The following is an 18,144-nucleotide window of genomic DNA, read 5'->3' as shown; positions in this document are numbered from 1 at the left end:
ACTTCGTGAATCACCCTGTATATGGACTGAACCTTGAAAGAAGAATATTGGATAAAATTTTGTATGAAGTTGATAGCAGTGATATCTTCGATAATTACTACAGTCAGTTTTATCACCCTTCTTGTGAACTGGTACAATAATAGACTCCTTCCACCGATCAGGCAATTTTTCTTTATGCCAAATAGAAGTAATTAGATTGTGGATATTAGAATGTAATATTTCACCTCATGCTTGAATAAGTTCTGCGGAATTTTATTACTACCTGGCGATTTATACCGTTTCAATTTTGCAATAGCACTTTCAACCTCAAGAGGGTTTGAAGTATAAACCACACTTTATTCATGCCAAGTGGAAAACTTGCTAAAATTCTCTGGCGCGGTGTCCATGAATTTGAGCGTAGATGGACCTGAATGTCTGACATAATGAAACAAAAAGAGGTCGAATAAATACGACAAAACTGGAACTTAGTGGAGCGACTCAAATATACAGAATGACAGATCACAAATGAAATGAATATCTTAGAAGAGAACTGGGGATAGCTGGTATCAATAAAATAAAAAAAAATTATCAACATGCATGACCAAAACATCCGGAAAATATGTTTGAAAACTGAATCTCGAAGTTGCTATATCAGTACTAATCGATATAAATCAAGGTCGGTTGGCTTTCAACGGACTACATAACGTAATATGCCAAAAGACAGGACTCTGCATAACCACCGCTGAGAGCTTCAGATCCTACGAGAGCTTAATTTTCTATGATGAGGAGAACGGCAAGTTTTCTATTGCTGTTTATTCTGTATATTTATACGTTTACAGAGAATCATATCAAAATAGAAACTCTAAAAAAAAATATGCTAAGTTACACTAGGTTTATACATACAAAGTTCACATAGAAAAGAAGGAAAATAGTTGTCTGTGCACTGATTTTTTTTTTCTTTCTGTGGCGCTACAGCCCCAATTTGGGCCTAGGCCTACCTCCATGAAATTCTCCGTTTCACTTCGGTTTACTAGATCTTACACATTCGGTACGACTCCTTGGGTGAGTGATCAGCTCGTCGCAAAGCCTCTACCTGTAGACAAACACAGAAAAACGCACACAAACATCCATGCCCTGAGTGGGATTCGAACCCACGATCTCGGCTTCCGAGCGAGCGAAGACAGTGCATGCCTTAGACCGCTCGGCTACCGTGACCGGCGTCTGTGTACTGATAGATAAACTTAAAAGAAACAGCAGCAAAGCAAAATGTTCTTACATCAAAANGACAGTGCATGCCTTAGACCGCTCGGCTACCGTGACCGGCATCTGTGTACTGATAGACAACTCTTAACTCTATAATATCTTACATAAATATGATACAGGCTTATACATTGTTTTAGGATATGGATCTACTGCCGCCTTCCTTTTGATTGCGATTTTACTAATCGGTTTTCTCTTACATTGAGATTGGTGGCACTGGTGAGAATCGAAGGCGAAACCCTTGGGTACTAATGTAATATTCCAGTCCTCTGCACCTTATGGTTCTCTTCTGATAGAAAGCCAATTTTTGACACTTTTCTCAGACTCTAGACAGTTCGTCCCATTTTGGGTCTCGGACTAAATTAAGTTCCAGCAAAGATTATTGCTATCTTGGATGACGCCGTATAGTCTGGCACGTATCTGTCAGACTACACGTTATCACATTCATGGCCACCATCGTGACGACCTCAATTCCCACATACTCTCTTCCGATTTAATGAGCAAAATTTGTAAAATATCCAGCCATTCATCGAAACTCATTTGGCAGAATAATTTGGCTCGTCTGGAGAAGTTTCTTTTATTATTAAACGAAACGTGCAACATAGCGCCATTTTACTTCCATGAATACATCAAGGCAGGATGAGTATAAGCAAAACAATTGGGTCAAGTGGTTACCACTTCTGTTTCCCGCCCGAGAGGTCCGCAGCTCCATTCCCGGCCCAGAGGCGAATCAGTCTGGTGGATAATTTCCGTGATTTTCATCCCTTTCTAGGTAACTGCTAGGAAATTATCTTAAAACAGACCCTGGCCGGATCTTTAACAACATCTTTACCAGTCTCTCATCGATCGTGTATAACTTACACAGTTATGCATTTTGGAGCATGTAAGAAAAAAAAAGTAACGCCATCCCTGTAAACAGGCCTTGGAAGCCCATAGTGTTGTGAGACGTCGAGGCTCCCACATTTTCTCTAGACAATCGGCTCACAGATGGCGGTAAGTTTGTCAGCCTTATGCTTCGGCCGCCCTTTGCCCCCAAAAAGATTCCTGATACTTATTTCTGTCAGAGGCTGAATCGACCCCAGGGCCATAGTGCGGCTTGAAGGATTAGAATCCAATGGCCTCATCGAGAATAGAACCCGCGACCTTCTAGCTTGTAGCGTACTGCCGCAACCAACTATGCTACCACGTGTCCCCCCTTGGGAGTTCGTTGTTAAATAATTTAAGATAAGAGCACAACGATTAAAAATATCAGAAAAGTGAATTCCTGTTTTATGCCTCTTTGCGCCTGAAACTTGCTGAGAAATGAGCTTATAGAATTCAGTATATCATTATACGTACTTGAAACATAATAAAACTTGCCTGACAACTAAACCACAGAGATTAGTAATGTTGAAAAAACAGCTGGTTGAAGAACATTATAAGTCCTTACACATGAAATATATTAATTGTTAATAAACTACAAACAAAGACGACAGTTTCACTTACAAATGCACTTATATTTAGAGAATTATGAGAAGTTTCGAATAAGGTACATATTTTGAGTCATGGATCTAAGAAAAAATATCTCGAAAAAAGTTCCATTTTAACATATGTATTGCGAAATGTATAGAGACGGCACTCATAAAATGCAAAGTGAAAAGAAAACAAATTTAAGAGATTAAGAGCATAAAAGACCTGTGTGATATGAATCCTGTAAAACAAAAAGTTTCTCTACAGATATCTGTAGAAGGATCTATTACATATTCTCCGGGCGAAAGACACTTGCATGCATCATAGGCTCTAACCTCTGTTTTCAAGTCTCGTTTAACGTACGTACATGAAAGTGGTCGGATTATAGAAACAATCCACAGAACTTTTCCGTTTCCCAACTGCTATTAATATACTTATGAGAAACTAATTTTCAACTCCATGTCTGGTTACACGACGAAAGAGTTTTATGCCTTCTTTTCTACAATATACATAAAATTAACTCGCAGTTGGAAGGCTTCATCTCTCCGCCTACTGGGTCACACATTTCATTTCCAAAATACGTAGACGGATTCATAAGACGTTTCATATTGGAAGTCCATATTTAAATTTGTTCAATGAATGCAACTTCGCTTCATATATAACCCCTTCTTTACATAAAGCTAAAACCCAACATCATCTATTCTACGAAACATAAGATGCCAGGCAGAGAACAGAACAGGATATGAAACATAAATCTCAATAAAGGCCGCGCCATAGCTCAAGCTGTTAGTCGCTGGCTTCCCACCACTGCGGCCCGGTTTCGATCCCTGGTCTGGTCAAGTGGGATTTATGGTGAACAAAGTAGCGCTGGGGAGGGTTTTCTCCGACTACTTCGGATACCCTTACCAATCTTCATTCTACCAAATTCTCCATCATCATAATCACCCGGAGCAGGTATAATAGGCCAATCAGTGGCCGCCGTGCCGAGTGGACCCAGCTGGACTTCACCCCCTCTAGCGAATTTAATTTCCTTTTAATCTCAATAAAATTTAAAACTTTTATTTTAGAACTACAGTGGCAATACATCGACACGCCCTTGAAAATTTTTCTTGTTATAATTATCCTTGTTATAACATATAACCGGTGAGAATGTGAACAGAGAATTTGGCAGATGTCCACAAAAAATGACAACCTATTCAGGCGTTTGAAAGGTAAGTGTGGGACAGTAACTGAACTTAAGTTTCTCACACTAATGGCCATGCCTACATGTTGTGCGGAAGGGAAGTCTGGACGTTGCAGTAACAGGATCTGAATATAATAGAGGCAGATGGACTGAGATTTTTAGGAATAATTATGGACGTACGGTCTTAAGAAGATAAAATAATTAAAGTTTTATTAGAGAAATACATATGGTCTCGACCACAGAAAACATTTCAAATTACAGGAAAATATGGGATGATATCTGGAGAGAATTAAAAATACAAGAACTTCAAAAATATATATACTTTCTAATACAGAGCAAGGAGGACATAAATCTAATGCGATAAAGAAAACTATCCGCATTGTGAAGCCGGAAGAGGCCGTTGTCATACTCCATGAAGAGAATGAAAAGAAGACAAATTTTATTTTATGACTAGTTAGTATTAGACAATAGAGCGTCGAATAGTATGACGACTGATGAATGATAAATTATAAAGGATTTGAAAGCACGCGGACAGGAAATAATAGGGCTATATCCTTGAAATTTTCTGGATTAAGTGAGGAAATTCACGAAAATTTCAGCCGAAATAGCTGATATACCTGCCGAGATTGGAGCAGAATACTTTCCGAGTATAAATCCAAAGCGTCACCGCTACACGAAACATCTGAGTGACTATGAACAAGAGAATGGTAAAATAGGCCAGAAATGGCTGCAGTACAAGGGATTAATCCCACCCACTAGCAAAGGACAAGAGAAAGATATTTAGGGTGTTTTTCGTTGTGGTGGATGTTTAACGAAATACGAATTACAAGGAAACCGATACTCCACTCTGCATGTTGTGACAGCTGTAGTGTGATTAACTTTCTAAGAATTGATTTACACACACACACACACACACACGCATATATATATATATTGGAAGGCCTGTGAGCTGTGTAACATCTCAAAGCTCGTAATTTGAAAAAAAAATATATTTTACATTGGAGTTTACCTTCCTACTTGAATTAAAACAGAGCGGCTATGTGATTAATTTACGCTTCTCACTCACGAGTGAGCAATTATTTATATTAAACCTCCGAGTGGGACTGTTTCGAAGTAACCGCAGGGCGGTATGTAGCGAGGGTAAAAAAGTCATTTAAAAATAACTGTTAAGCGTTATTAATGATTCAGCCTGAACGAACACAATTCGTAGGTAGGCCTGCATCGAAAGAAAAGTTTATAGTTATTGCTAATTTATTTGGACACGATATCCAGAACTCTGATCAGTGTTCACAAAAAATTAAACCTATCAGAAGTCGGTTTCACTTAGACATTCCCGTGTCCAGCTGTAGGTACACTTAATATCCTTAGTAAACATGTCTACAGCGTTCCCGAATTTACATTCTCTTCATAATCTGTTAAACATAATAAGAGGCTTCCTTACGAATATTCAAACGATTCTGTAGCCGGACTGAACTCCTTCACGTGCCTCATCCTGCCCTCAGGCCGTAGTTTTCTTGCCGCATAGCTAGTGACTGCGTGTAGATAATTTCACTTAGCAATTTAGGAATATATTAATTTTTGTGGAGTGCAAAAGTGGCACAAGAACGAATATGTCCATCCTTGAGCTAACGAATATATAAGCCTGATCGTCCTAAGGTTTATTTAGCGAGGCTGCTAATAACTTCGGGTAATACGGCGTCAGATGGTAAGATTCTTAATGAAAGCAGACTGAAAAAATGGCCTATTTCAAGGTAATAGTCCAGTATTCGTCTAAAGGTACTGAGAGAACTGAGTCAAGATAGTCGATGTTCCGACTGAGAGTCGAACTGGGCTTCTCCGATTAGAAGTTAGAAGTTTCACATTCGTATGGGTTATGTGGAAATGTCCCACGAATGAATTAAGATTTATGTGCCGGTCATCACTGCATATCTGAAACGGCTTTGAGGACGGGACATCATCCGATACTAATTAAACTCGTAACGTCATGAGTAGAAAGTTACTAGCTTCTGAATAGTTCTGTCTCCCGGGATATAACACCGTGTAAAAGTTGTCCCTGTGCTTAACTAATTATGCACTACAGCATGAAGGCGTATGGAGAAGTGGATATATAGATCCACTGTCCTCGACACAATTTGGAGGAGAGTGGTCAGCTTCAAGTCCCGGCTGCTTCACTCCAGAGGAAAGAGCCACGTTACCCATTGCAAAGGAGGCTTAATGTACCCCAGAGCCGGTCTGAACGATGTAGAGAAGAGAAAATTTTTGACCCTACTGGGACTCGAAATCCGACTCCTCGGTCTTCCAGCCCGTTGCCAGTCAATATGTGCTATCCCGGCTCCTTTATGACGCCTTGTAGTTCAGCGAAAGTCAACCGACACACCAGAGGAACGTGTCACATCCGTCATCAGGGTTTAAGGGTAAGGCAGCATGGAGCAGCCTTTGCTTGCTGCCTGCTTCGTATTGGTTTCGTGTTTGGTTTTCTCTTCAACCCTGATGATAGAAGCGATATGCTTTTCCGAAACGTTTGTTAACTTTCAACGCACTACAGAACGTTACATCCGAGTAAGCGGAACGCTTCATAACCACAAGTATCAAAACCCTGAAAACTTGCTAGGTTCTGTTTTTTTAAATTCGCTTAGTGGGGGGTGGAGTCCAACTGGGTCCACTCGTCACGGCGCCCACTGATTGACCTATTGTAGCCTGCCCCGGGTGATTATGATGAAGGAGAATTTGGTGGAATGAAGACTGGCAGGGGAAACCGAAGTACTCGGGGAAAACCCGCCCCAGCGCCACTTTTTCCACCACAAATCCCACTTGACCAGACCCGGGATCGAACCCGGGCCGCCGCGGTGGGAAGCCAGCGACTAACCGCTTGAGCTGTGGCGCGGCCTCGGTTCGGGTTTCGTCTTATGAGTGGAACGGAAATTGCCATACCGGGGATTTCGTTGAACACACTGAACTTGTATTCCCATATGATTACCTTCCTAAGATATGACGTAACATATCACAATCACAGTGATTGCCAGAAGAGAAATGATGGCAGAATAATCGTTGTTAGACCGCTCACAACTTTTTTCCCCCCTTGACACTACAGCCCCAGTGGGCCTAGGCCTAGCTCCATGAACTTCTCCGTTCACTCCGGTTCACAACTCTTACTAGAGGTTATTAAATAAGTATTAAACTGCATGTAGGAAAGCTACTGAATTACGTATTTCTAACATGGTTCTGGGCCAAGCCTCAAGCAAGTACATTCCTAATCTTGATGCTTTCCTCGCGAGTAGCAGACATCATAAGTTATAAAACAGAAGTCAGGAACAAGTAGATTAGATGAATGAACTGGATCTACATTGAGGTCTCGGAAACTTTTTAATTAATAGTTTCACAAAGTCGGTGTATTTGTTGAAAACAGACCAGTTTCTTTTTACTGACTCCCTCGTCGCTTCTTTCTCTTTTTCAATTCAGCTGAGATGTAAATTGAGTTTGATGAGGGCATTTGAGTGCCATGACGAGATGCTGGGGGGTTGGTTGGAGGGGAAGTTTGAAGACATTTCCTTTTAGAGACATTTTAGAGACATTGTAAATGAATATTCTCAAATTGGTAACATTCTCTGCCTGATATGGAAGCTCGGGTTTCCTGTCTTATAACACAGATCACTCGGCGGTTTCATGGTTAAAACTGTTTTATTAATAACGCACTGGTTTACAATTATTAATGAAAATGTCAAGAAATTATGGAAAGAGGAAAAAATTGATTAGATAAGCGAGGAGGGATTATTAATATGTAAAAACTGTTAGTCGGAAATCCTCTTGGGTGACGTAAGCATAGTTATGAGGATAATATTAAATTGAGATCAGAAGAAGACGGATGCAAGGATGTGAACTGAATTCATTTGGTTTAGGTACAGTACGGTGGACTTCTGTAAACACACCAGTAGTGTATTATCAGCTATAAACTCTTGTTAAGGCAGTTTAAGCCTACTTTCCTTAAGTAGGCTTATGCGATATCCATGCTATCTGTGTATCTATATGTGTGTGTGTGTGTGTGTGTGTATCCTCTTATTAATTTCGAATGCCTGAAATAATCTTTATGAAACTTGGTACGTACAGCATATCATGGCACCTGAGCCCATCTCAATGGTTTTATTGTCTGTATTCTTTGTCAAGGGGACGTGATTACTGAACCGTTGTCTAGCACCGAAAGGAGGGATACATTTAACCGAGTCGTCACCTTGCAACAATAGGGGAGACGCACATACAGACACACAATTATGGGAGGGATTTATGAAGTGCCTTCCTTTCAATATTTCCTTTACCTTCGGGAACAGAAAAAAGTAACTGGGGTAGATCCGGTGAATAGAATTCCAGCCCAATTATTTGTTTTCTTGCTAAAAACTCCCTCACAGACAGTGCCGTGTGAGCAGGTCCTTTGGGACCATTTTTGCACACACCTTCCTCATGTCAAGATCATAAGTTAAGCTATTCCTAACAGTTTCTTGGTCAATGTTCGCTTGCTCTGCTATGCTCCTGACAGTCAGCAAACAATTTTCAAGCAAAATTTCAAGAACTTTTTCAATGTTTTCTTCAGTTCTGCTCGTTGCTGCCCGTCCTGAACTCTCTTCGTCAGTGACACTTTCTCTTCCTTCAGATAAACGTGTCGCCCATTTGTAAACGTCTGTTTTATTCATAACATTACTCCAATAAACTTTCACTAACATCTCTCTGATTTCGCTTCCACGCTTGCCAAGTTTAACAAGAAATCTTATTCAGCTCGGACATTCTCGTGACGGCACACCAAAACACACTCAGACAATAATAGACGCCACTCAGAAAGAGACTGCCATAGATCAACAACAACACAGCTGTGAAACGTTGATATGCCAATGTCATAAAACCATTAGGCCATTACCACTTCCCTCTATTCGACGCTATTCGACGCTCCGTGTCATTGAGAGCGTCGTTAAATAATATATAAACGAACAGAAACAAAATTGAGGCAAGTATAAGGAATTCAGCTGATGATCAACATCGAAGTGAATTCACATTCCATTTCCAATCAGATATCCCGTTCTTGGACAACTGTTTGCTGATGTACGTCAACATGGACAGGAAGACCCAGTAAATATTAAACATCTGATTCTGAGCAGATGTAGAGGAAACCAAACACACATGTTCCAGCAATTATTATCATGCCCACAAGCGAGTGCCCCAAAGGATATTCATTTTCACTGCATTCAACAGATACGAGTCCTTGAAGCCTTGCTGCTACAGTTTTGGCAGTAACATTGCTTCAACCAGCTGAAGACATATTGTTTACAATCGGATGGACTAAGCGTGACTCAGAATGAGCAATGCCTTCACTGTTAGAATGTACACATTCATAAACATGTTAATCAGCGCCAGGCTGAGAATTATGTCGAATATTTTAGTTGTATTCAAACGTTATTTACAGTGGCTCTTCCAGTCTGTTCAGAGCCCAAGATTCTTATTCAGTTCCGTAATCATTTTTCACAGATGCTAGGACTCCTTAGACAAGTGATCAGCCCGCCGCAAAGCCGCTACCTAAACACAGGACAACACAAACACTGAATAAACGCATACACATATAACATTCATGCCTTGAGCGAGATTCGAACCCATGATCTCAGCGTCCGAGCGAGCTAAAAGAGTTCATGCTTGAGAATGTGATAGGCTGAATTCACACGTTATCAACCTAAACGATTAACAAAATCTACATGAATTCCTCAAGCCAAGCGTTCAGTCTTGCAGAAGCGAGCCACAGGATCATGATGTGTGCAATACATTACTCGGTTCACTGTTTAACAGTTCAAAGTTAATCGGTATTCAAAGGACATTACAGTACCGTTTCTGTTCCAGACATACTGGGCTTGCTTTCCTCAAGAATGTGTTTTATATTATACAGAGTAACCGTTATTTGTATTACTATTGATACTGACATGGACCTTACAGAAAGATTGTTTATATTTTCCACACCGTATCAGTTCTGCAAACAGTATCTGCATTCATCATTAAATAAAATTGCATATTCGTATGTGATGAAAAATTCTATATTCTGGGATATACAGCCGTATAGAAACATGTCTCCATCTTCAGAGTCTAGAAGTAAGCTAAGCAAGAAATCAACATGAAGCCGGTAGCAGGCAGGGATCTTCTAGGTGCCTGCTTCATTTGTTTCTTGCTTAGCTTATTCTTTGATCCTGAAGATGGATACGAGCTCCTCCGAAACGTCGACTGACTTTCAACGGAATACATGGCGTTATATCCCAGACCATAAAACTTTTCATAATCACGGTTTTGATAACTTTACATTCTATATAAATGTAAAGTTTTAAAAACTTAAGACACTTGTTTTTCACCCAATATGTTCTATCCGTTTTTCAGATATTTTCGGGGTTTATATTCTAACTTTGGATATTAAAAAAAATGTACACCGAAAATTTGAAAGCAGCATGAACTTGAGGTCAGATTACTGACTAAATGCAGAACTGAAAAGACAGTTTAGTGTTTTATGACTGAAATTAGAGATTAAAAAAAATCCTTCTTCAATAAAAACGAACTGCGTATCGAAACATTAATTGAATTCTATACTGCTGCAACTAAGAGAACCTGGGCGACCCGGGAAAGCAAGCAGATACCAACGACACGTTCAGGCTTTACGAACAGACGGTTAAGGTTAATCCTGCATATTTCACAATGAAAAGTGCGTTCTGACTTGTCATATATAACGTGCAAGAAGCGAGGCTTCGCAAATTAATTTTCACTCTGCTTAGCATCACTATAGGAGGATCAAAAGAGCGAATAGAGGTAAGAGAGACGCACGGCTGGAGGGACACAAAACTGATGTACCATTTCTGTTACAGCGGATGCTGCCAGAATATGGGGAGGTGGGAATAAATCAGGAAATTATACCAGGCTGAAGATTATGCAGTGGTTTAGGCACCTCGCTGTTCAGTTCATTTCCTCGCTTTACAAACGTACTGACGTAAAATCTGACACAAATTATAACAGATGCTTGCTATATTCCTCTTTATTAGGATACGAACGGCAACCCATCAATACCAATTTTATGCGACGTTGATAGGAATATATGTGAGTATTATTACATTTAACGTGACACGAAGTTGGTCTAGAAATGACAATCTAGACTCATATTCTGGAAGTGCTGGGTTCGAATCTTGGCTACGACATCGACTACTGACTGAGTACTTTCCTAATTTTCCTCCGTCCCTCCAGACAAATTCCGGGGTAGTACCTCTATTACACCACGACCGTTTCCTTCCGAATCCTTTCCAAGTCATTATTCATTAGTCATCCTATCGCCCGATACAAAAAGCATCGTTAACGTATCTATGAGGAAAGGTAACCAACTCTATGGATCGGAGTCCTTCCGATGCAAATACCTGATCAAAAAATATTCTGTCTGTTACGGTGCCCGAAGGTTCATTAACGTGTTCATATGAGCTCAAACAATTATCATAAAATAATTCATGTTCATGTTATGGACGTCTTAACTTTAAATTAAGTCACAATTAAATACTTATGTACAGATACACACAAATATATAGGGGTCCTGTACATGCTGTAATGATGTGTTTGTGATGAGCTCATCACTCACAATTCTTAATCAGCTTCCAATATAATCATCATGACAGCCGTCTTCATAAAACCAGTAGACAGGTGTGGGACCTCCGCCTTCAGAAACACCTGATTACAGCCTGTGTTGTGATAACATATGTTAAAGGTTCATTCGAAGTACAAGCTTACCTGTTTGTAGGAGATATCTGACATAGTAGATTTGTCTTGAATATTAATAGTCTCCTGGCAATAGACTGGCACAGTTCAAGTGCCATATTTCTCAAATGAAGCGTACAAACACAAGGAATGTAGCTTTTGCGTAGAAGCATAGGGACGCACTTTAAAAGAGCTTCAGCTAGTATTTAGGGCATTATTCCAGTGACTAAAAATTGATGCAAAGAAATGACTAAAAAGCATATTTCGTTTCCCCTTAAAACTCCATGTATCTTTTATAGGAGGATGAGGTGGGCAGGGCATGTAGCACGAATGGGGGAGACGAGGAATACTTATAGGATATTGGTGAGAAAGCCAAAAGGAAAGAGACCACTGGGAAGACCAAGGCGTAGGTGAGTGGACAATATTAAAATGAATCTTAGAGAAATAGGATTGAATGGTACGGATTGGATTTATCTGGCTCAGGATAGGGGCCAGTGGAGGGCTCTTGTGAACACGGTAATGAGCATTCGGGTTTCATAAAATGCTGGGAAGTTCTTGAGTAGCTGCAGAATTGGCGGCTCCTCCAGAAGGGCTCAGCTCCATGAGTAAGTAAGTAAGTAAGTATCTTTTATAGTTCCTTTTATAGTTTATGTACGTAACTGAATATTGTGAATATCTGAAAGCACAAAAATGTATTTCACTTGAACCACGAAGATGGAATATCTATCTACATTGTGTCATAATGCAGAAGGCCACACAATGAATTTTAAATGCCTTGAAATAGTCAATTTTTTCTATTTATATTTGTATGTGATACATTTATGAAACAAAGGCTCAGGCAAAGAATATATTAATTCATTTCACTTACCACAGGATCTGAATATTTGTGATAATAAATTGCATCACTTCTTGCAGCAGTTGGGCAGCCGAACGGCACTGATTTATGAAATAATCCATTCGTTTAAAATAATAAAACTGTAGCATCTTTGCTCATTTATCATGCAGGCCGGAAACGCATGGCCGTTAGAGATATTTGTAATGCTTTCTTCTGTTAGAAATATATTAATACGTGTATAAATATCTGTCATTTATAAAAGCGCAGCCAATTTATGTATTTATGGTTACTAGCACTACATTAATTTATATATCATGCTATCGACGTAGAATATTGTACTTTTATTATTATTTTATTTGTATTCTTTAAAGCCATACTTCTTATAGAAGAAAATAATTAGTGTAATAGGCTTTTAATTAGCGAAGATTGTTTTTAACTTTTAAGTCAGTCATATGTTTGCACTGCTATAACCACTATTTCCCACCACAGTGGCCGCACTGTCTAAGGCATGAACTGTCTTCGCTCTCTTGAACACTGGGATCGTGGTTTCGAATCCCACTCGAGGTATGGATGTCTGCGTGTGTTTATTCTGTATTTGTGCTGTCGTGTGTGCAGGTAGCGGTCTTGCGACGGGCTGATCCCCCGCCCAAGGAGTCCTACCGGTTGTGTAAAAGATCAAGAAACTGAAAAAGCGGCCAAAATCTAAAAAAAAAGGCTGTAGAACCATAGAGAGATATAACAATTATTGCCATAAATTAGATTCTTATTAAATGTTGTTCTTTTAATTAGTAATTTTTAATGTGTAACCTGCTAATCTCAAACGCCAGTTTCAATTTGTCGTTAGTATTTTTTGTTGTAAATATGTAAAAAATAATTTGTTTTCGAAATTAGTTAATATAATTTCCTCGCTTAGCATTTTACATGTTACAGATTTCGAAACTGAGGAACCGCAGTTTATGCTTAGCCTCTAACTCCACGGATGAGTTATTCTTGAGAAGCTCATATTCGCTGATGTAGGCAAGATAGCTCCCAACGTTTTGAACCAGAATGTCCGTTACAGTGTTCATAACACCTCGCTACTGGATCCTATGCTGAACAGACGAATCAGGACTATACTGCACATTTCTATTAACTGAATTCTCCTTATCGCCAGATTTATGGATAGATCGTATTTTTCGGATTATCCAAAACAAATATTTTAGGTATTTGCCATTTTCTTTACACGTGCTACACGTCCTGTCCATCTAACGTTGCTTGATATGGTCGTCATAATAACACTTCACTGGAATTGATGGCTTTAGGACTTTGTCCATCGTCCAGTATTCTGCAAAATAGAAAATACGTTTCGGAAACTGATCTGTATCAGTCCTCAGGTAAAGGGGGCAGACACCTACTATGTTGGGCCCCTTAGAGAGAGAAAACATCAATCACTCTTTATGTGGGATACTGTAGAGCAAGTGTCTCCCCTTCTCCCCTGAGGTTGGAAACAATTCCAGTTTCCGAAACGCTGGGTTTTCTAGTTTCTAGAATACTGGAAGATTGACAAAGTCCAAAAACTCAGTAATTCTAAGTATAATACACCATCGTCAGAACCCTTTAGAATCTAAATTTCCTCAATTAAATATAAACGGTTGAATTTATGTTTGCATGTGAACACGATAACAGTATTCAGTGTGAACGCGAATGCTAAAATAAATATGCTGGATTTTCTGCTACCGTCTACTCATTGCTATATTCTTGCTTGGCTTACTCTTCGACCCTGAAGATGGAGGCGACACGTTCCTCTGAAAGGTCGGTGGACTTCTAGTGAAACGCAGGGCGTTACAATTCAGAATAGAGTACTCTTGTAAAATAAATAATATCTTTTGGATATATCTGTGATCTGTAGCACAGTGTCAATGGCGCTGTGTGATATTAAAACTCATTGCACAGCTCCATTAAATATCCCACGTTACTGTGCACATATATACCTGTTTTACTGCGTGGACTGTACCTCTCGCAACAACGTGGACAGATACTGTGGCGAAAGATAACGTGCATATTCCACAATGGCAATATGCAAGTAAGGCACCCAGCTTTGATATCTTACTTCTGAAATAGCTGTGAGATTATATTACAAAATTATCTCACGGGCCGTGATAACGGTATTGATTTGTATATGTTGAGATATGCCGGATACTCTTAATATGATTTCTAACACGCTGAAGCAAATTAATTTATTGCTTTTAACGTAACTTCAATTAAACGTATTTAATTCATACGAGTATATGATTCCTGGAGAGATATTTTTATGAAATGAGACCATTTAAACGGGCAATATAAGAAATTACTAGCCGAAATTATAAACTCCAATCATACTCGTATAAGAAACATAAACAAATATTTTAACGCTGTTTGAAGATTTCAAGACGATTGTAGACAACGAAACATTCTTCGGGGACCAGCCGTTTCAATAAGAAGTTAATATTCAACGTTTCGGAGACAGTCTCCGCTTCCATTATCAGGGATTGATATGTTGACTGTCGCGTCTGCAAGTTGCACAGTACGCTGTCGGCTGTAAATATACATACATCCTGACGACGCAACATTCATCACATAAATCTCTGATGATAGACGCTGAGACCGTATCCGAAACGTTGGACACTGACTCCATATTGACATTTAGATAGCTCGAAAAGTCTCCACTGTAAGTATTTTAATTGTAAGGAGAGATATTTAACAGCACTGTCAAACACGCACCACAACGAAGTAACAAACCGACGGAGTTGATGTAACCAAGTACAAAATTACATACGTCTTCTCTTTACAATGAGTTAGGTTTTCATTCTGCTCCGGCTTCTTAAACTAACCCACAACAAGATATAATGTCAGTTCTAACAAGCGGCATTTCACTGTCAATAACTTTGCTCCATATTTGCGTGTAGTACACCATGATTCTTCGAAACAAATGAAAGCGTTGCATACCTGGTACACGTGCAAGCGAAGTCTCGGCAAGCAGCAAGAGGGACACGATCCAAGCTTCCTCCACCGTGTCGTCTGCCGAACAAGCAAATCATCCATCTGCTCCTACACGCATCGCCCGACGCTAAGCGCCACGGCGCGTCGCGACCGCTGCCTAGCAACGGACGACTCTGTATCAGCCAGAAGAATTCTGCCACGCCCACCCGCCCATCCGTTAGCCCTTCCTTCCGTCAGCCGATATTCACGCTTGAAGCAGCGTCCCTCACCGCAAGCCTATCAACAGAATTATGTTTTAAACAACTTGGGAACTGTGAAAGGCTTTGAATCCTTTGCTGAAACCAGTTTTAATTTATCGATTTCTTGTTTATTTTATGATACTTTATTAATTGCATGTCTCATACGTGTCACATATAACAACTAATGGCGTGGTGGTTACGTTATGAATCGGAAAGGACTGGAAGGAAGAGGTTCTGACCTAACTTAAGGAATTATAAGGCATTCACTTAGAGAAACTGAGGAAAATCCCTAAAACAATAGTTAGGATAGCCGGTCTCCGGATCGATATTCGAATCAGAGACTTCCCTAAAACAAAGCAGAGTCAATAACAACAATAATGTCACATCTGGTTGAAGTCATGATGCGTTAGATCGTGTTACATCCGATCAGTCAGTGGATATAAGTTCGCATTGGGTACGCATCGATTTTACCGATGTTGCTGCATTGTATGAGCGTTGAGCGTTAGCTTCTAAATGATTATGACCATTGTAGCAAAGAGACTGTAATACTAAAAATACGGTCGTATTGCAATTTCTGCTAGGACACCAATTAACATGATTGAAATTTCTGGTGGATTATGTCAGTCACTGCTGATAAATGTCCGGACAGTATCTCAAATTAGGCCACAACCGTTTCCTTCCATATCCTTTCCCTTCTCTCTTCGTTAACAATTCCGAGTTACTGATAACTTAATAAAATGGGCCTTAATTAAAACAGCCCTTATTTATTTTGTCTGAGATATAATTGACATATACGAAAGAAGGTAAAGTTGTGCCTGTGCTTAATTAATTAAGCACTATGCCATGTAGACATAGAGTGGAAGTATAGCTCCACCATTCTTTACCTCGGCACTAGATGGAGAAAAGTTGTCAGTTTCACACCCCAGCCGCTTTATCTCTGGGAAAGGAGCACCCCGCTCCCATTGGATAGGAGGCTAGGTGGGGTACAGAGGTAGTCTGGACGCTGTGGAGAAGAGAATAATCTTGCCGCTTCCAGGAACAGAACTCCGGCCGTCCAGCCCATAGCCCGTCTCCATATCGACTGAGCTATCCCATCTCTCTCTCACACACACACACACATAGTGAAGAGGAAACGTCTGACGACGTTATAAGTTGAGAATAATTGTAAGTGTGAGTTTAATAGCGAGTGACCAATAAATATTCGTTCAAATCCGAAACCCACAAAGTTTCTTGTCGCGTAGCCTAGCAAACATGCGACAATGTGTATATATAAATATATATATATTTATCCTATATATACATAAGATCAAGATATAGCAAGAAAACTGTACAAATTCCAGGCAATACCTGATCTAAAAAAAAACTGAGCTTCAAATGAAAATAAAGCAAATTAAAAGTACTGACATTTGTCACTCTGTATAAATATAAAACGTGAGTTTCGATGAATACAAGATTACTCAAGTTCCGAGTTTCACAAATGAATTTTTCTTAAGAATACCGGAAAACGTGAGTCCTCGGGATACAGTGAAAAATGGGACTGCCAGAAAGAGCCTTGGCATGCTCTCCACAGCGGAAGGAGGCTGCGCCAATCACAGAGAACGTTATCCGATTTCAATCCAGAAAGGACAAGGCAAGTGAAGAATTGCAGTGGACAGAGGTTGGCTACCTACTGCAAGCAGAAGAAGGAGAAGAAAAGAGAAAGGAAGAAGATAGAAAAGGATGATGGAAAAGAGAAAAAAGAAAGAGGAAGTAAAGAAGAGGACAGAAAATGATGACGACGAAAAAGTAGAATGAGGAAGAAGAGGAAAAGGAATGGCAGAAAAGAGGAAGGAAGGCAAAGAAGAGAATGTAAAATAAAGGAAACTATAATAACAGGAGGATGAAACGAACGAGAAGGAGAATAAAACGAGCACGAAAGGAAAAAAGAGGTAGGAGAAGTAGAGGAAAAGAAGAAAGTAAGAGATGGAGAGGGGAAAGATGATAAAAAGTTGGGGAAGAGAGGAAGCTAGTTGAAAATGCAAAGGCTCAGTGGAAGAAAGGGAGAAAAAGAGCAGTAGTAGTTTTCTGCTTTGCAATTTTCAGAAGTTTATGATAGTAGAACGGTAAACTCGGGTAGCAATTGGTACAAGTACGTGTATGTAGGCCGTCATGTGTACTCGTGACCCAGCAGCCGCGTGGGACGAGAAACGGAAACGTGTGAGAAGGCAGAGCGTGCAACCAATATGCTAGCAGTGATACCATACTGCATAGGCAGCCGCGCTGCTCGTGGTCGTAACGGGTGGTGCTTTCCGTTTCGACTAGTCCAGTAGCGAGTACAGGTTCCTCCTAATGCACGTAAACAAGTGTACTTGTTCGCGAGCATTTGCAGTAGCAGTCTATTTAGAGATTTCTGCCCGTGCAAGGAAAACAGCACAAGCTAATGAAGAATCCTAACTTCGGAATACCTGAAAACCCTACAGGAGACAAATTACCATGTTGTTGTTGTTATTATTATT

The 18,144-nt window shown here is 39.9% G+C and overlaps 1 protein-coding gene across 2 annotated transcripts in view; it reads right to left on the bottom strand.

The window, feature by feature from the left end:
• The window catches only part of LOC111874975 (Kv channel-interacting protein 1), a 145,230-nt gene extending 129,570 nt beyond the window's left edge, over nt 1-15,660 (bottom strand). For both annotated transcript variants that reach the window (XM_023870899.2, XM_023870897.2), the window contains exon 1: nt 15,417-15,660. The gene's annotated coding sequence lies outside the window, so the exon portion shown is untranslated. The remainder of the gene's footprint in view (nt 1-15,416) is intronic.
• Nucleotides 15,661-18,144: the final 2,484 nt, after the last annotated feature.

The sequence above is a fragment of the Cryptotermes secundus genome, unplaced genomic scaffold (assembly GCF_002891405.2).
Source record: "Cryptotermes secundus unplaced genomic scaffold, Csec_1.0 scaffold795, whole genome shotgun sequence".
Lineage (NCBI taxonomy): Eukaryota > Metazoa > Arthropoda > Insecta > Blattodea > Kalotermitidae > Cryptotermes > Cryptotermes secundus.
This window is presented reverse-complemented; position numbering and strand designations above follow the sequence as displayed.